The sequence below is a fragment of the Triturus cristatus genome, chromosome 8 (genome assembly GCF_964204655.1).
Source record: "Triturus cristatus chromosome 8, aTriCri1.1, whole genome shotgun sequence".
Lineage (NCBI taxonomy): Eukaryota > Metazoa > Chordata > Amphibia > Caudata > Salamandridae > Triturus > Triturus cristatus.
The window spans coordinates 462,096,864-462,117,019 of NC_140591.1; the positions used below are offsets into that span (position 1 = coordinate 462,096,864).

A 20,156-nucleotide genomic window follows, 5' to 3' on the forward strand; every position below is an offset into this window, starting at 1 on the left:
CCATTAAACTATGCTATTACGGGACAGCTGTGGGAGAGATGCCACAGATACCAGCAGCGTGAGGCACAAAGCGGAAGGATAGACGCATAGTGAATTACGCAATGTCAGAATACATAGAACAGGTTTGTGATTCCTGATTATGTGTTACAGGCTCACAGTAGGAGCCAACCAGAGGAGCCTTGCAGGAGTGCAGTCTATCGCATGCAAGAGCTCCAGGGTAAAGGTATACCCACTTTGGGAAGAATCCCGGTAAATGACATGGCTTACACGCTACAAGGGAAATAATACACATTTTCCATTTTGCCCGTTGTCAATTAATGTTGCTATGTGTTGTCGTGTGTCTCTTTGTCTCTTGTCTCTTACAGGAGTGTTTTTATCAAAATACAGGCGGAAATGCAGGGTTGAGGAAAAAACCCCACGCCCTGAAGAAATTGCCGTGAGTGTACCCAAAGGCAATGAAACATGTCGGCATTTTAATAGGAGTAGACACACAGCATGGAATAAAATTGTAGGCCAGTGTGTTCTAGCTCATCTTTTTATATTTATTTATTTATTTATTTAATTTGTATGGCGCGTTATAACCACAGGGGTCTCTAAGCGCTGTCTGACCATATTTACGTGATAGATGTTATATTCACTTGAAACCAGTTGTACACCTAAGGTCTGCTCCATGCTTGTTTGAATAGTACGGTTTTTAATTTTTTTCTGAAGGAAAGTAAATTACTCTCCTTCCTGAGCTCTGGATCCAATTTGTTCCATAGGGCTGGGATTGTGTTGGAGAAAGCACGGCCCCCCACCGTGGTCAATTTAAAGCGGGGCTGAGACAGAAGAGTGGCGTCCGACGAACGCAAAGTCCTACCCGGTATGTAAGGGGATAGTCGGGATTTTAGGTATTTTGGTGCTTTACCATGCAAAGCCTTGTGAGCAATGCACATCCCTTTGAAGACAATTCTCTGGCGAACTGGTAGCCAGTGTAACTCCTGCATCAGGGGAGAGGCATGGGCATTTCTGGGTTTTTTAAATATCAACCTAGCTGCATCGTTCATGACTCCCTGTAGTTTGTCCAGCAGCCGCTGTGGCAAACCTAAATAAAGGGAGTTCCCGTAGTCCAGCCTTGCCAAAATTGTGGCTGAGACCACGTGTCTCAAGGTAGAGAATGAGAGTAGGGCCGCGATCTTCCTAAGTTGTCTTAACAAGCCTATACTGGTGCCTACTACGGTGGTAACTTGTTTTTCCATGGATAATTTATTATCCACATATAGGCCTAGGCTTTTGACTGCAACTGCCGGCTTTGGGGGTACACCCAGCTCCATTGGCCAAAATTTATCACTCCAAGGGTTACCCGAGATGGAAATGGGTAATATTTCCGTTTTATCCGGGTTGACTTTTAAGGAGTTCTCGGACATCCAATTGACTGTGGTTTTCAATATGTCCTGTAGCCTGGTGGGAGCTCCTGGACCATCATCCAGCCGGATGATTATCTGGGTGTCATCGGCATAGTTGTACACTAGGCAGTCCATCCTATTCAGGAGAGCAATTAGTGGTTGCAGGTAGATGTTGAAAAGTAATGGAGACAAGGCAGATCCCTGGGGGACCCCGCAGGTGATCGGAGCAGGGGTAGAAAGTAGATCCCCCAGCTGTACTCGTTGTGTCCTACCCTGCAGAAATGAAGAGAGCCATGCATGTGCTGTACCCACGACGCCAAAGGATCTCAACCGCGACAGAAGCTGTTTATGGCACACGGTGTCAAACGCCGCGGAGAGATCCAATAGTACCAGGGCGCTCGGTGTTTTTACATCAGCTCGCATCCTTAGCTCATCCAAAATGGATAGCATAACTAGTTCCGTGCTGTGATTAGCACGGAACCCTGCCTGATTGGTCTCCAACAGGTTGTTACTCTCTAGATGGCCCGATAATAGAGCTAACACATGCTGCTCAATTACCTTGGCCAAGAAAGGCAACTGGGAGATGGGCCGAAAATTTTTCAGACATTTTGTGTCTGCTCCAGGTTTCTTCAATAAAGGGATCAGGCGAGCCTCTTTAAAAGCTGAAGGGATCTGTCCTGTCCGGAGAGAGGTGTTCAATAGGTGCAGAACCTCCTCCTCTATTCCTGGCATTGCCATCTTGAATATGTCAGGCGGGCAGGGGTCCACCAAGGAGCCTGATTTGACTCGGCCTGTGATTTTAAGTAATTCCTGTTTGGAAATAAGGGATAGCTCAGCTAGAGGTGGAATGTTTAGCGGGCCAGTGAGGTCCGGTATGTGCGGACATTCGAGGGGTGCAGTTTCTGCAATTTCATCCAAGATGTCGGATATCTTCTTTACGAAGAAATCCTGGAACCTCTGACACTCCTCCTGGGTGAACTCAGGACTTTGCTCCTTGTTCACCCTGAGCTCCGCCAGGACCCGGAAGATTTCTTTTTGCGGATTTCTAGCAGTAGTTATTCTTTCCTCAAAGAAAGCAGCCTTCCTTGATTGTATGGCTAGTTTGTACTGGGCTAAGGATGAGGTATATTCTTGTTTGGAGATAGCGTCATACTTTTTACGCCATGCCCGTTCTTTCTTCCTCACCCCGCGTTTCATCTCTCTAAGGGAATCATTATACCAAGGCGCCCCGGCTCCTCTCGCCACCTTCTTCAACCTGCGGAGAGGTGCCACCACATCAATGGCACTCCCCAGTTTATGCTGAAGATGTCTGCATAGAGCATCAATGTTGGCATCCTGCTCTATGTCTGAGGGATGATGTTCTAAGAGGTGGACCAGTTTTTCCTCATCAAGGTTTCTCCATTTGCGGGCCGTTTTCCAGCCCTCCTCAGGTTTGGACAGGGGGCCCCTCAATGTGAGTCTACCCTTAATTAAAAAATGATCAGACCAAGCACAAGGAAGAATTTCCGTGATACCCTGAGCTGGCATGGTGGTCCAGACTAGGTCGAGCACATGACCTTTCTCATGTGTTGGTCCCTTAACCTGTTGGATGAGACCTAAGGAGGAGATCGCCTCCTCGATCTGTAATGCTTGTCCTTCTTTAGGGGACTTTTCCCAGTGATAATTGAAGTCTCCAACGATCACCAGTTTATCGTATCTTGTACACAGGTCCTGGACCAATCTTACAAAGAGGATAGGGAAGTCAGGCGATGCCCAAGGTGGCCGATAAACCACCAGGCACACCACACAGACTGCTCCCCTCCTGAGCTTAACCCCCATAACCTCAGCTCCTCCAAGGGTTTCGCAGAGGAACCTATTGGCACGGAGGCATGATTTATAAAGAAGGGCTACTCCTCCTCCTCTCTTAGCTCCCTCCCTGTTAAAATGAATAGCCAAATAGTTATCTGGGAGGGCCGCCACCAAGTCGGGCGCTGAGCAGTCCTCCAGCCATGTTTCAGTAAGCGCGAGGACATCTAACTCCCCGTCTTCCAGGAGTGTAAAAACCTCTAACCTATGGCTCTGCAGAGAGCGAGTATTCAGTAGACCGTAGCTCAGGGTATGTATGTTGGGCGTGCGCTGGCGCCCTCTGGCGCCTCTAGGTGACATAAGCAGACCCTCGCAGCCCAGCCGGTGTAGGGTAGCCGGCTCCGGAAGGGACTTGCCCAAATTAAGTTGTAATAGATCGGCCCTTGAGTAAACCACAATCTGGCCAGGGGTTCTGGCCCCAGGCCCCGGATGGTCACGGATGGGCAAAGATGGGCTCACCTCTGGCGAACCTCCGGCGCAGGTCCGGCGCATCCGCTGTCTGCGTCCGCTGCGCGGAGGCATGACTGGCCGTTTAAATAGAGCGAGTAGAGCGCTCGTTCAATAGCGCCCAACCCAAGATGGCCGCCAAAACCAACAACCCGGGACCCGGTGACTTAGCCTCGAAAAACGGCCAAGCAACACCTGGGAAGCGGGGAAAAATGATTTAAAGCTGCTGGCGTGTCCTAACAATAATTATCGACCCCTAGGTGTGCAAGAAATAACTCGAGGGGGGGGGGCGGACACAAGGGGAAATACTACACACAATTGAAGGCTTATTTGTTAAAAAGTCTAAAATAGCGTTTCCAGTAAAAACGACCGCTCAGGAGCAGCCTTAAGCGTCTGTATGGGCAATCTCCCGATTTGGTGAAGAGCCCTTCCTTAAATAGAGCGAGTAGAGCGCTCGTTCAATAGCGCCCAACCCAAGATGGCCGCCAAAACCAACAACCCGGGACCCGGTGACTTAGCCTCGAAAAACGGCCAAGCAACACCTGGGAAGCGGGGAAAAATAATTTAAAGCTGCTGGCGTGTCCTAACAATAATTATCGACCCCTAGGTGTGCAAGAAATAACTCGAGGGGGGGGGGCGGACACAAGGGGAAATACTACACACAATTGAAGGCTTATTTGTTAAAAAGTCTAAAATAGCGTTTCCAGTAAAAACGACCGCTCAGGAGCAGCCTTAAGCGTCTGTATATAGTTGTGGGGTTTCGAGGTGCACATAATTTGGCACTACGTTTCCTTTCATACACACCTTAGCACTTTCTAGGTTGTTATTCATTTCTCCTTCTTCACATACATTATAATTTCGGAACGAGGATAGCTGATGATGAGACCTTGAGGTAGCAGGCGAGTACCTTCCTGCTTAAACCTCCCTGGTGTTGCTACCGTGAGGCTCCCTCGTTCCTTTCCTACACTTTTTCATCACTATTGGGTGTCTAGAGACAGACTCCTGGGGACTATAAAGACCACTGTACCTTGTATGAATCTTTTCTTTCTCTTCTTCAAGTAGGTGAAATCATACCCATAAGTAGCATAGATGGTGTGACCACATGCTGTATAGACTGTCTTAAAATACATGACAAAGGGTATAGATGTTTGAACGGTTCTTCACCTTGGGAACAGGTCACTTGTTGTATAGAAATGCTTGAGTGGGGGATGACCTGTTCTCTGCCCCTATAGCTCCACTTTGTGTTGTGGCCCTTAAATAACTACCCTTAGCTTCTGCTAGAACGTTGGAGGCTTGGTGAAGAACCTTTGAATGGCATCCCTTAGGAAATTCCTTAAGAAATGGTCTCTGGCATGTTTCCATTAGTCTCCAGGAGGGTCTCCTCATCCTTGTCTCCCCAGTTCAGGCTCAGTAACAAGGGCTGTGATCCTATCGAGTCCTGCCGAGGTATTCTGAATGAATTAACTCCTGTTGTATGCTACAGGAGTTCAACTCACAATCCAGTCAAACATGGACGTCATGCATTTGGGAATACAGTGAATACTCTTGGTCTACGGGATGCAGCCACCTCCAGACCTCTAGAAGTCCCCAGTGTGCTATGCAGAGATTCAACCATTTGGTGCTCCTTTCCATTGGAGATTCTGATACTGGAGTATATGATTAATCTAATACAGTTTTAGAACACAGTTGTAGTTCCCCCTTTTTTTTTATTCTGTTTATTATTTTTCAACCAAACCATGACATCCAGTGCATCATTACAGTCCGTAATTAGTACATTGCCAGCACATATAGATCTCCAGCATTGATAGCATTAAGCCATATCACATAACATATCTGGTCATTTCACTATGTTTACAGAACATAAAGAGGCAGAGGAAGTTGCATCAGGCATTATACTACAATCTCCTAAGTAAACTATGCACCCATTTCATCATTACCGTATCAATGTTCATGTACATTATGATGTGAGCTTTATTAAATTGCATCATGCTTATTACGGACGTGGCATCTCCGCGGTGAGCTTCAGGGAACCTTTCAATCATGTATGTATACACCAGATCTTCGCATCTTCAAAAGGATGTGGACGCTTGTTTAGCGCGATGCTTATATCGCTATTGAGCCGTGCTGTTGTAAAGTACTTGCCCCTGGCAGCACCATTTCTCTACTAGCTAATCTAGCTGGAGTTCATGTAATCTCCTCATAAGAGAAGTTCAATAGTGACCCCAACACCGCAGGGATATTATTGTGTTTCTGTGGATGGGGAGGAAGTAACACTTCAAGGGGGCCCAGATATCCCTTGGTCTAGAGGCACTAGGTAACATTTCAGCATATGTGGTGAGTCGTTCCTGGTAAACCACCAAGTCATCTATCCAGTCCTTAAATTTGGGCGCCCGTCCCCTATCCCATTGGCAGTCCACCCGCCTCTTGGCCATGAGTAGAGCAAGAGCAACGTATTTGCGATGTGCCGCCCGTATTGATTTGACATAGCCGAGAAGAGCCATCAATGGTGTGGGATCAATGAGTGTATTCGTCATTAGAGCTAGAGCATCAAAGACGTGCCTCCAAAATGCAGACTTTCTTCACTTGGCCTGGGAATGCCCGGATTCCCAGGCCAAGTGAAGAAAGTCTGCTCCAGGAGCTTGACATCTATCACACCTATCCGAATCCCGCAAATGATATCTGTGCATGTTGGCTGGGGTATAATACAATCTATGTAGAAACTTATAATGTATTATGTGAAGCCTGCTGCTGGCCGAGATCCTCTCGGTCGGCAAGCAGCAGTACTCCCATTGGTCATCTGTCAGGACGAGCCTCAGCTCCCCACTCCACCGGGATAGCGTGGCAGGCAATTCCCTCTGTGTGTGCACTGTCCGATATATCAGGGAGACAAGGCGTTTATTCATCGTACTTTTAAGTATTAACTGCAGCGGAGCTAGCCCCTGAGGCTCCACCGGGAAGTCCGGGGTCAATGAACGGATTCCTTGTCGAGGGCGAATATATAGGAAAACGTCCAGCGGGGCCTGCCGTAGGCCTTGAAATACATGGTCAGTAGTGCAGAAACGGCCATTATGATATAAATCTCCCCCAAGTGCTAATGCGAGTACGCTCTTTAAAGTTGTGAAATATTGTTTCTTGGGGAAAGGGCATACTCGGATGATAAGTTAAAAGCATTAACGGGGAGTATAGTAGGGTGACTTTTAACATACGCCCTATACGTTGCCATGCTACAGTTGTACACCTGAGAGTGGTCGGCGCCCTATCTCGAGGTTGAATCGAGTCATATAACACTCCCTCTATTGGAATGGGGTGTGCAAGCCAGTGGTTCGCTGCAACCTGCGGCATATACCGTGGCTGCTTCACCCAAAACCATGCATAATAAGCTTGTGCACTAAGGTAATAGAGTTCAAAATTTGGTACTCCAAACCCTCCCTCTGAATAAGGTCTGATAAGAACCTGCCATTGTAACCTCGGTTGCTTACTCAACCATACAAGGCGCGTCAACTCTGATTTAAGTGTCTTAAAAAAGAAAGTACCTGGATAATACGGAATATTTAATGCGTGTCCCGCCATGGAGAGGGTAAGAGCAATCCAGCGGGTCACATATTACGTTATACGGGCTAATGCAGTTCCATAATTCGAGCGCATTAGCTCCTCTCTATCTCTAGTGACCCGAATTCCCAAATACCTCATTTCATCTTCGCACCACTCCAAGGGATAGTCCAGCGGAAAGCGAACCTTGCGGTTGTCAAGGAGAAAACGCAAGATTTCCCCCAGTTGATTTGAATCCCTGATAGTTTCCCAAATACTATAAATTCCCGGAGGATTGGGTTCAAATTTTGCTGCGGGTCCCGTATATATAAAGTAATATCATCGGCATATAAGGATATAAGTATTTAGCGCATATTACAACGCAAAGCCTTGTCATTGTGATGTTGTCGCAGCTTTGCCGCTAACAGCTCTACTGCAAGAGCAAAGAGCAGTGGGGATAACGGACACCCCTGCCTGGTGCCCCTGGTAATTCGAAAAGTTTGAGATGTGTGGCCGTTAATGAGCACTTTAGCAACCGGCATTTGTACAGTAGCCGAATCCAGGAGAGGAAGTGGGGAGGAAAACCCATCCGCAGCATTACCCCAAAAATATAATCCCACTCAATAGAATCAAAAGCCTTAGTGGCGTCTACAAATACAGCAGCCATAGGCAACTCGGGCGCGACATTATTTAAAATAGCAAAAAGTGTTCTCAAATTTTGAGAGGTGGCTCTCCCGGGCACAAAGCCTGATTGGTCTGGGAGGATCAAGTTTTCCAGCAGCAGGCTCAGTCTAGTAGCGATGAGTTTGGCCAGTATTTTGGCATCACAGTTAAGGAGGGATAGCGGCCTATAGGAGTCGCATTGTCGGGGCGACTTTCCTGGCTTTAAGAGTGAAATAATAATACTTTCCTCATGGATGCAGGTAGGTAGCCAATCTCCAGTGATTCTTCATATACCTCACGTAAAATGGGGGCCATTAGATCTATATATGTCATGTACAACTCTATAGGAATACCGTCCGTACCTGTGGCTTTCCCGGATTGCATGCTCATAATATTGTCCCTGACCTCGTCCAACTCAAAAGGGGCACACAAGAATTCCCGTTGCCTATCATTCAACCAGCCTAGCACTACATCATCTAGATACCCCACCAGATCCAGATCATCCTTCCTCTTAGTAGTATAGAGGTGATTATAATGTTGTGTAAAAGCATTTAGGATATTAATAGGGTCACGGAAGACCTCCCCATCGAGATCCTCGAGCTCCAACACATAGTTAGAGTAATGAGGTTTCCTAATCGTCTGTGCCAGTGCCTTACCAGGTCGCTCTCCCTCTCCGTACCGGCGGGCCACCCAGAATCTATCTCGGAACAGTGTTTCCCTCTGCGCTGCGTCCATATACTCCGTGAGAGTCTCCCGAAACTTGAGTTGGGCAAGACTGCTCGGATCCGCTGCTAATTGCCCTTCCAAGGATTTAAGCTCTGCCTCTAATCTGCGCAATGTGTTAGTTATGGCTTTTAATACACCGACCCTTTCGAGATGCAGAACCCTAGGAGTGTGGCTTTAAACGCTTTCCAGATGGTTTCCACACTGTCCACTGAACCTTTGTTGCGCGTGAAGAAATCTAATATTTCCTCCCGCAGTTCCGCCTGGAAGACTATGTCCAGCAGAATGGGGGCATGGAGTCGCCATTCACTGCACGGCACGTCAAATTCTGAGGAGGACAGCGGGAGTTTTACCGGGGCATGGTCCGAGTAAGTTCTGTCCAGGTGCTGCACTTGGAATATTGCCGGGCCCAACCCTCGGGACACAAACCAATAGTCTAGACGTGCCCATATCGCTGCCTGCGCTGTGTAATGCGTACCCTCCTGCATGTGTGGGTGGGTGTGTCTCCAAGCATCAATTAATTGATAAGTGGTTATAGTATCTTGGAGAATTGTGCGCGCTTTTGAATATTGGTGAGGGCCAGGATGCGATCTATCCATACTTGGATTGTATGTGACAAAGTCCCCCCCCCAAATAATATGACTGGAGCCTATATCAAATATTTTAGCCCATAACGAGGTGTAAAATTCTGGTGCATCTACATTCGGCCCATAGCTACAAGCAAGAGTGACGGAGACAGCCCACCAACCGTCCCCATGCCAGGCAGTATCGTCCTTGAGGGTCACTGGCGGCTCCTGCTAATTGAAATGGTATCTGTTTTTTAATAAGGATTGCTGTCCCTCTCGCATAAGTCGAATAAGAGGAAAGTGTTTTGTGCTCCGCCCATTTACTTGCAAAGTTGTTTGGTTTCTGAGGAGCAAAATGTGTTTCCTGTAACATGGCTATGTGCACTTGATGCCTATCCAAATAAGCTAATATTTGTCTTTTCTTCCTCGGATCCCCCATGCCTCTAACATTCCACGTGATAATATTTAAGTTCCCAGCATCTATATCAGCCATATTCCTTACCATTCGCTATCAGCCTGTGCTCAAAAAAGTGGAATTCAAGCCCTGTACTCGAGCATAAATCCATACCTTAATATACTTGGGATGCTCAAACTCCATCTCATTTGTCGTTTTAACTGTACCAACAGAACAAGAGTCCTGATGTGCAGATGTCATACAGTAAACCAAACTGTCCCCCCTCCTCCCCTCCCCCACCCACTGAAGCAGCCCCAACTTGCCAGAATAGTTCTCCCTCCCACCCTCCCCTAATACAAATCTAAACAAAAACAGCACAACTGTCCCTGCAGCAAGTATGCAGTGGACATTCTCAGGGGATACCCATTGGGGGCCATTTCCAGGCGGCAGCACAGGTACCTCACGCCCACGGAGCCCTCCGCTGATGGCATAGCCGGGCTCGCAAGGGCAGAGGGTGCCCGATGCTTCCTATATACATCTCAAAATGGTCCATCATCTGAACAGTGTGCATGTTTCTCAAGGTAGATCTGATTGCCAAGTGAGCACCATATCCCGGGCTGTACTTAGAGTGGCTATGCGCAACAAGGATTGAGTCATTACGAATCATCTTCTGCCCCCATCGATGTAGACCACTGTGATGCCGTCCTGCATCCATCTGTGTGTTTCTGGCGCCGTACATGTTTGAGAAATTCCTCCACCTGCTGTAGCTTGGTGAAAAAATGTTGTTTGCCTTGGTGAGTAACCCTAAGCCGCGCAGGATATAGCAGCGCATAATCAATTTGTGCTCTCCGTAGCTTATTTTTGATGTCCATAAACTTGCGCCTTTCCTCTTGGACTATAGGCGTAAAATCCGGGTAGATGGAGAACATGTCCCCATCATATGATAAATTCTGTTTACTTCGCACAGCTCGCAAGGCCACATCTCGGTCCCTATAGTTCAAAAGCCTCGCTATAAAAGGACGCGGTTCACTGCCAAGCGACGGGCGCGGTCCAAGAGATCGATGGGCCCGTTCTACAATAAACTGGCTGGAGAAGGCCTCAGTTCCAATTACAGACAACAACAGCTTCTCAATGTATTCTTCCATTTTCCCTGTGTTGATCAACTCTGGAATGCCTATTATGCGAATGTTATTGCGCCTTCTGCGCGCTTCTAAGTCTTCGTTCTTTGCAGCAATAAGCTTCAAAAGTTTATCCATGTGTGCCAGCTGCGTTGTATGTCTCGATGTCGTGTCCTCTGCATCCGAGACACGCCGCTCCGCTTCCTTAAGACGCTCATCATGCCTCTCTAGCTTATGTGCAATGGCGTCCATACGTGACGACATCCTGTCCACCTTATCCACAATGGTGGCGAATCCCTGCCTGACCTCCTGAAAGATATTTTGCATGTCAGCATCCTGCGGGATTGCTTCCCCCTGGGCCTCATCTCTCCTGTCCTCGTCCCGATCTTCCTGTAGGGTCCGGGGTCCACGCTTTGTGGCCTCAAAGGTCATCTCCGTTGTCTTGTCAGTCTTGCCCATGACGACGTGAGAATGTTGTTAGGCTGTGTGCCCCCGGAACACGTGTATACTTCGTCTCTCCGGTTGAGCAGTCCGCAAGCACCCCACACCAGGAACCTCCAACGAAGTGACCAGTGCAGGGTGGCGCCGTGGGTTATAGCAGATAAATCGCAGTTACCTCAGGCACCCAGCAACAATCCAGCCCTCACTCTCTGACTTTCTCACCACCACGTGTTTGTGTGTGGCACCTGCAACATGAGTGTCTGGCGCTGGAATTGCCACACCAGGCCTCTCACCCCAAGACCCGTGCACCAAAGTGCTCGCAGGCCGCCTCCTGAGCAAAGTTTGTAGCTGGATCTAAGTGCGACTGGGGCAGATCTTGAGCATCGCAGTCATGGGCAACCAATGTAACAAATTCACAGAACGCCAGTGCGCTGTCTCGAAATTCTCCTGCTCCAGCCCAAGCACACTCAAGTTCCCATCATCAGTGCGCCATAACGGGAGCCCCACCTCACAATTTTGCTTCACATCTAGGATGGGATCCCCACTTCCCCAATTCAGCAGGGGCACCAGTATGTCTCAAACGTATGTTCAGCCCCGCAGGTCACAGAACGGCGACCTGCAGTGCTCGGCTCCAGCACTACCCCCAACCGGGGAGGACCAGTCTTCTCCAGTCACTCAGTGGGATGGCTTAAGCAATACCTCCCGTCCCCCGTCCGACTCGGCTGACGGCTCCTTGGGGGAAGAATTAGCCGTGTGGGCCACACTGCAGGGGTATTGTGCCCCCCCTATGCCTCAGCGGGGCCATGGGCAATTATCAGGCCAGTCGCAGGTACGCAGGGCTCCAATGGCGGTGACAGGGCAACTCCAGTGACTCAGCAAGGCAGGGGGGCCACCGAATGTGCGCGCGTTAGCGCCATGCATCAAGTTCAATAAACTCCCTGGAGGGTCGTGGCAATCTCGGTACTCCTCCGGTCGCTGCGTTTCACCCTGGGTGGCTTCGGTTACTTGCCGCCCTCCGCTGATATAACCTGCCCGGCCGCTGCCAGCGATCCTCTCTTTCGCCCACCTACCGCCTACTATCATAATGCGGGCGATGTCGTCCCTCACCGATGTGCAGAAGGGCAGCGTCTCTCATCCTCCTGTACTGAGTCGAGCCAGGCGCCGGTCAGGATCCCGGTTCGGTGCTTCCTTCTCTGCCGCCCGATCCTCCTCTCCCGGCCTGGATACCACGTGTGCAGCAGCGGGCTCACTTAGCTGCCAAGGCCGCCCTGGAGCACCACACCACTTCACCCGTCTCCTCGGTTAATTCCTTTCTCTGTCAGATCAGGAGCAGGGTGCGCCCAAAGTGGTCAAATTTCGCACCGAGTCAGCAGCCAGGTGAAATCCACCGGCAATCAGTATTTCCAGGCATCGGCGGAGCCATTGAGCAGGATAAATTAAAGGATTACAGCATCGGGCTGCCGGAACCTCACGCTTGTGCGGCCATCTTGCGTGCGCGCCACCTATCGCCCCTCACAGTTGTAGTTCCCTGCTAAGATCATTTGGGTGTGTGGCGAATGGGCCTCCTTTAGTCAATGTCAACTAATTGGCAGCATGGTCAGAGTTGGGGGCATGTCCCAGTGCAAAGTACCTTCCATCAAGTCTTTCAGATCAATACATATCAGGCTATGAGCGTGTGGGACGGTGTGAATAGTATTCTGTGCCTCACTCAAATCAGAGCCCCCCTTGCATACAATGGGAATCCTGTTGCAAATAGCAGTCGCCTTCATGTGCAGAGTAATGTCGGCGCTTCCTGCATCAAGAGGTGAGTATCCTGCTGGAATGCTATGTTAGTTCACCTATGCCTGGGAAAGGAGTGCATTTTGAAGCACTCCTTTCTTGTTCCCATGCCCCTGATGTCCCAGGTTATATCAGCTTGTATCTTGTGGTATGCCTCTTGATAATGGATCATGCCCCACCCTCCACACATTAAATTCCGTTCCCCTCTTAATTTATAATTCTGCAGAGTCTTTGCCACCTCTCCCGCTGTAGGTCCCAGCTCCATGAAACCTCTGTAAAGAGTGAGCCATTTACCACACTAACAGTGCTCCATCTCCCTTCCCCTAAAACATAGCCGCAACCACACTCCCTCTAAAATCATTGGATGAATACAAGTATCTACTCCACTGACATAGATTGTGGACTATTGAAGGGGTGACTGCCTTCTCAGAGATTGTGATCCTTGTCAACTACTCTCAAGTAATAATAATCTTTTCATGAGTCTATGACCCATATGTACGAAATTCGGATTCCCAAACAGCGGATCCATAGAAATCACTATTCAGGAATCGCAATAATGGAATGTATGTAACCTGCGATTTACCAATAGCGATTCCTACGGATTCGCATTTGCTATTAGGAAATCGCAAACTAGAAAATTGAAGTGCAATTTCCTAATAGGAACTAACTGAATATACATATATGAGCCTAAGTCCTTCTTTACCTAGTACCTGCCCAGTGGGCACTTAATGCAGGGGTAATGAGCACAAGACAGGGTCAATGGCAATGCTTTACAACCATTGTGGATACTGTGAGCAGAGATACAGGGCCTGGCTAAAGGACATTGCCATCGTGTATGTCACGCATTGAACAAATTACAAAACCTTACACATTTACTGTACAGAAGGGTGTAAAATAGATGTTATTGGATCATATACTAACATGATCTATAAAAACATAACATTATCGTTGCAGTCAAAAACCTAAAGTTACAAATGGTCTCAACGCACTGCTCATCACTACACACCCATTATCACACATGACATGAGAAAGGATATCATTAGTGAAATCACCAGGGATATCATGCACGACGTCACCAACAACGCCATTGTAATCAAAGTTGTTACATTAACATTGAGATGGAGTGGTTCTATATGCATGTGAAGGGGGTACCAGGCTAAAGACCACACCATGTGTTCCTTGTGACGTTGCGATCCCATACACTGTTGACAGAATGCAACAGAAACAAGTTGCTTGTGTCCCTGTTGTGCATGTATGCACCCTGTGTGTTTGAGCTTCGGTTCCCATGTACTTTTGACATTCTACTGGTATGACTTGGTTATCCGTGTGGCAGACCTTGTGATCCCACAATGCTGCGGCTGTGAGTTTGCTTGAGTCTCTATGCTGCACGTTGTCTCTTCCACACTGACCCCGACTGTGAAGTGTAGCACAGGACTCCTCTTCCTTTGCTACAATGTGTACCGACAAGGAAGGTGGAGCATGTTTTGGAAGCAGCTTCATCTTATGAGCAGGGGAGGCTAAACTAGAGAACTGAAGCCAGACCTCTCATTAGGGAGTGCAGGCAGAGATGGGTCCATGCATATTTCATGGGCCTGTAGCAGTGTTCAGAAGTGCTTCTCAACAGATGGGGTAGGAGTCCTCTGCTTCTCTCCTTTCCCTCTGCTAATAATCGCAAATTCTTAGCTCCTTAATGGGGCCTTGAGGGGCAGCTGTCTGTGAGCTCTGCTCACTTTTTTAAAATTTATTTTTGTATTGCTTTCCAGTCAAAACTTACAGTACAGGTACAAAAGCACACTTGGATCATTAAGAGAAATATTGAGCATATCAATACAGAAAAAGAGCAGTTCTAGAGCCTCCCCCCCTGTCTACAACCATCTCAAAACAGCGCAATTCAAAGCAGTACTTTACAATATCTGTCGATCCATACCCCCTTCAGCCTGGCCTCCTAATCGCATACTTTCTTATGCAAATTACTCCTGCCCACCTAGTGTATTAGCAGCTTCATTTCTAAGGTGTTCGGCAAAGCGTTCCTAGATATCTAATGGTCTGGATCTCTCTGGCATGAGTTCCCAACATGTACTGAGTTGTTCCTGACAATGTGCAGCATCCTGTAACCATGCAGAGTGTGCGGGTTCTGGACGCCGGCCCCAGTGTATTGCTACTCTACCCTTAGCTAGTAACAGCAGCATTGCCACCAGCCGGTGGCATGCCACAGGCACCTTCTCGACATATCCCGTCAGGTAAGGCACAGGGTGTCGCGCCACTCAAGCCCCCATATTTTTTTAAAACTCATTTTTATTGGGTTTTAAAGAGGGTTCCAGGTATCAACAATGCATCATATTTACCATTGATCAGGATTATAATTAGTCTGACATTTATACAGACATTTCAGTAGCAAAACAAAAGGAGTACAGATCGTTACAATGAGCATGAATTCCTCCCCCCCCCCCCCCCCCCCGCCTCCCCCGGTAAACCAATGACCAGGAGCCGATCAGTGTTCAATTCTTGAACTGCTATACATGTCCTTAATCTCGAACTCAACCTCCCTTCCCACAGGCGAGCCCCATGATGCAACTAATTGTCTCACAAACCCTCTTCCAGAACTCCGACACCCTAGGGCACTCCCAGGCTAAATAAAGAAACATAGGGCCCCCCCGCAGAAAATCTGCTGCAATTTGAAGTTTCACGCAACCCCATTGTGTGTAACTGCAGTGGTGTGCGATATAGTTTGTTGAGATATTTGAAGTGAATCAGTCGCCGTCTGTAAATGGGGGATAAGCGTTCCGTCTGCCCACAGCAATACGCCTTCCTATCTTCCGGGAGCTCGCTGTCCAGTTCCACTCCTCTCTCGCCCGAGAAGCACCCGGCTGGGAGGATTTCATTGTGATCGAGTAGATCCTGGTGACTAACTTCCTCGGGAATGCAGCAGCATATAAGTGCTCCAGCACCGCAAAGGTCGGGGGGGACTCAGGGAAAGTGTCATATGTCACCAGGCAGGTCGCTCGCAATTGATAATAGAGTAGTGTGTCCAGCGCCGTGGCCTCCCTCGCAGCAGGGCTTGGCAATGAGTCAAGAAACTGTCCCTCAGGAAACAGAGCCGCAATAATTTTGATTCCCAGCTCAGTGGACCTACCCGCCGCCCCTCTGTCTCGCAGCGGGGGGAATAGTGGGTTTTCTGTAGGGCTGGGCAGAGTTTGCGGAATGCCTCTTCGCGGAATTTTGAAAAAAATTGTGGAAAACGAGCGCACAACCTGAGGGACCCTGTGCCCGGGACTGGGTGTAGGAAGGTGGATATCTGACTATGGTTACCCCCAACTTTTTTGCCTAGTGTCTAGCTGGTTTTTCGACTTAGTTGGCCTGAGATCCTGCCATTCAGGGTCTCAGGCTGTCTGCTCTCTCTTTAAAATGGACTCCATGTACCCTAGGTACATACCCAATTGGTAAGGATCACCTTATTGAACCCTGTACAGTGTACCCTAGGTACCCAGGCATAGGTGTACCCTAGGCCTCCCAGGGGCTGCAGCATGTATTATGCCACCCCTGGTCTGGCCTTCCAATCAGACACAACTGGCTGATCACTCAGCTGGGGCAAGGTCGTGTAATCACCCCTTGCTTAGATATAGTATACCTATATCTACCCTTAATATAGACACATGTGTACCTATCAGCCACTCCTATGGCAGGCCTTAACAATCCTGGAGGCAGAGTGCTTGGTAACATGTGAGATGGTGCTCTAGCATGAGCTGAGCCTGTCTGCAGCTTTCGGAACCATGTCCTTATAGCTGTTCTATGATATAGCCTACCATATACTCTTAAAGTGCCTTATAATCTTAAACGGTTATGGTAACTATGGTTTGGCTTTATCAAAACATGTTGTGTAAGGTGTCTAACACTTTGGAATAATACCCCCATACCATTTCTGGTGATGAGGATATTATTCCTCCCTTCTAGAGGGAGAGACATGTTAAAATCCTACTTTGCTGTTTAACTCTCACCAAAGCCTCAGCATCACAAAATGGATGCTGCTGCCACAGACACGAGTCTGACCTCCTGCAGCTGGGAGCCCTCCCAGCCAGGGAGGCCTGGACAATAGGTTTCCTGCTTCGGGAGGTGCTAGCACCTCCCCAGACAGACTTTAGTGTATTGGGGCAGGGAGGGCTGAAAGGAATGAGACATGCCTGGGGCACACAAGGTGCTCCATGCATAGTCCAGTTCAAACCGGTGCTGGGGCACTCCAGCCCCAGCTCTGGCGCGAAACTGGACAAAGGAAAGGGGGTGTAGCCACTCCCCTTCCTGGTCCCACCCATAGGAGGGACCTTGCAGGTAGCCCAGCCCACTAGCCCAGTATATTAGTAGCTAGTTGGGCCCTGCTAAATTAGATTAACCTGAATCTGCAACTTGAACAGAAACTCTGGACCTTCGACATTCGACCTCAGGAAGAAGACTCAGGAAATCTCCCTTGTGGCCAAGGAGTGACCACCCTGGGCAACCAGGCACCATCCAGCGACCGCTGCTTGCTTTGCGACTGAATCCTACGAGGGACGACTGCAGAGACTGACCAGCGCCGAGACTTCCAGACACCTCTGAACCAGATCCACATCTCCAGCGAAGCTGAGACCCGTGGAGGCGACGAGGGACCTGGGACCGGCGACTTGGGAAAAGTGGCTAGTAACTGACTAGCGCGACTTCTGAGGCTTCTTCGAGGCTGTGCTTGGGGAATTGAGAAGCCCCTCTCCCGAGCACCATCTGCAAAGAAGATCAGCTCCCCACACTTCACGTGTTCTGCGTGGGGCCCTTCTGCACCTGTGTTGCTCGACGTGTTTTCCGGTTGCTGGCCCGTTGGCTGGTAGCCTCCGTGACGACGAACCTTTACTTTCAACCTGCTGGTCCGGCTCCTCCAGACTGGCACCCGCTCCTCTGTGAAAGAGAAGCACCCCAGACCTCCCTGGTCTGCACCAGAAGCAAGTCCTCCATTCTGCGTGGGTTCCGCTTGCCAAGGCTTGTTGGGTCCTGACTCGACTTCGACGCCGCCGACAGCAAGAGCCTTTGTGGGACAGCTCACCTCCTGGTCCTGGTCGTCCTCGACGTCTCCTGGTACCCGTGGCTGCTGCGACAAGCTTCACCTCTTCACCTGCATCTTCACGACATCGCCTGGTCCCTTCCTGGTTCCTTCCCGGCACCTGGCTGGTGACCTAGACTCTGTCCCTTCTGCTTGCAGGTTCCTTCCTTCTTGATCCCCACCTTGGGATCCACCGGACACTCTTCACTGACTGCCTGTCAGCAACTTTCCTTCAGGCATCCATAGAAGTCCACGACGAAACCCGACGCAAGTTCACACCTATGCACCCGCAGCCCGTGGGCTAGGTAACTTGGGTACTTCGGTGCTCACAAGGGTATTGACTATCCTAGGGTCTAGTTTCCGAGTCTCGACTTTCTAGCTATACCAGAAGTGTCCTAAAACTGCTTATTTCTAACTGCTAGTGATTCTATCGACTTTTACGCATTACGCGTGAGTGTTTCCACTCTGCACCTGAATCCCGTGGGCCTCCCACTTCCTATATGTTGGTAGTATAGTGTAGCCCCAGCGATTCCCTAGGCCTATCCTGTGTTCGTGACAGTGGTCCTTATACCACTTACTTAGTATATGGTTTGCGTGGCCCCTAGGGCCTAACTGTATTACTTACCTGTGTGACTTAATGTATGCTTAAATAAGACTGTGTTGTACTTACCTCGAATCTCATAAAGAGTGCTGAGGGTTTGACTAGAATAAATACATTCTATTTTTATATATATCTGTTGTGGTGTCCTTTCATTTGGTATTCAAGGGATTACATATGGTATAACAGCTGGCTTCACATGCCATTCAGAGTTTAGCCTAAGACTGCTCTTGTCCATGCTACCACTAGGATAGCTGGTCTATAAGGTTGACTTTACAACCAATCACCATAAGGGTTGTTTGGACTGATACAAGGTGTACACTAGAATTAGTGACATCATATATCAGGCCAACTTCTCACACTGGGGTCCCTCGTGCTTGGGCAGGCTCCCCGGCCTGGCTGCGTTGAGAAGCAGGGACCGGCCCCGGGCCTCCTGATTTTTGGTCAGGGCCTGGGATCCCACGTCCTGCGGCCTGCCAAGTGTCCATCTGCCCGGGACAAGAGACCCTGGTGCAGAGCCCCGGAACCCTGCAAGGGCAGGCGGGAGCCCTACCGCTATGGCTCGGTGTGGGCAGCTGGGAGTCCTTTCGGTCCCGGCCATCTGGTCGCAACTTTCCCTCGGCCGTCTGGTCGCACGCAATGCTTTCCAATGGGGCGACCAGGTGGCCGGGCCAGCCTGGAAGTCCCGATGAGGGCTCATCTGACTCCCGGATCCCAGTCAGGGCTCCAGGAGGTCGGGCGCATCCGCGCCTAGGATCCCCTCCGTCACTCGGAGCGTGAGGGTTACAAGAAAGGTGGGTAGCCTTCCTCCGGATTAGTAGGGGCAGGGTATGCCGGGACACCCCTCCTGGGGATGGCGGTTCTCAGGCGGGGACCAGATGGGCCAAGCCCGGACGACACTTCCCCATGGCGTCCGGTGCTCCCTCCTCCAGCCCGCGGCGAGGCAAAGTGCCCGGGACGGTCTCCATGAGTCCCCCGGGCGTCCGGGCCCCGGGAGCTCCGCCGGGTCTCCTATGCCTGAGGCCCAGCGTGGGGTCTATGAGCCCCCCCGCCCGAAGCCTGGGGCCCTTGAGCCCGGAGCCCTGGAGCTCTGCAGGCCCGGAGCTCTGCAGGCCCGGAGCTCTGCAGCCACGGAGCCCTGCAGCCACGGAGCCCTGCAGCCACGGAGCCCTGCGTGGGCAGGCGGGTACCCTAGCGCGAAGGCTCGGGGTTGGACAGATGGGAGTCCTTTCAGTCCCGGCCATCTGGTTGCACCTCTCCCCTCGGCCATCTGGTCGCACGCAATGCTTTAAAATGGGGCGACCAGATGGCCGGGCCAGCCTGGAAGTCCCGATGAGGGCTCATTTGACTCCCGGATCCCAGTCAGGGCTCCGGGAGGTCGGGCGCATCCACGCTTAGGATCCCCTCCGTCACTCGGAGCGCGAGGGTTACAAGAAAGGTGGGTAGCCTTCCTCCGGATTAGTAGGGGCAGGGTATGCTGGAACACCCCTCCGGGGCTGGTGGTTCATTGCCGGGGACCAGATGGGCTATGCCCAGGCAACATCCTCCCAGGCGTCCGGGGCTCCCTCCTCCGGCCCGCGGCGTGGCAAAGTGCCCAGACACGGGCTCCA

The 20,156-nt window shown here is 50.0% G+C and overlaps 1 protein-coding gene across 11 annotated transcripts in view; it reads left to right on the forward strand.

Annotated features, from left to right (window-relative positions):
• Window positions 1-20,156, forward strand: part of SETDB2 (SET domain bifurcated histone lysine methyltransferase 2) — a 617,221-nt gene that overhangs the window by 182,220 nt on the left and 414,845 nt on the right. The window lies entirely within an intron of this gene.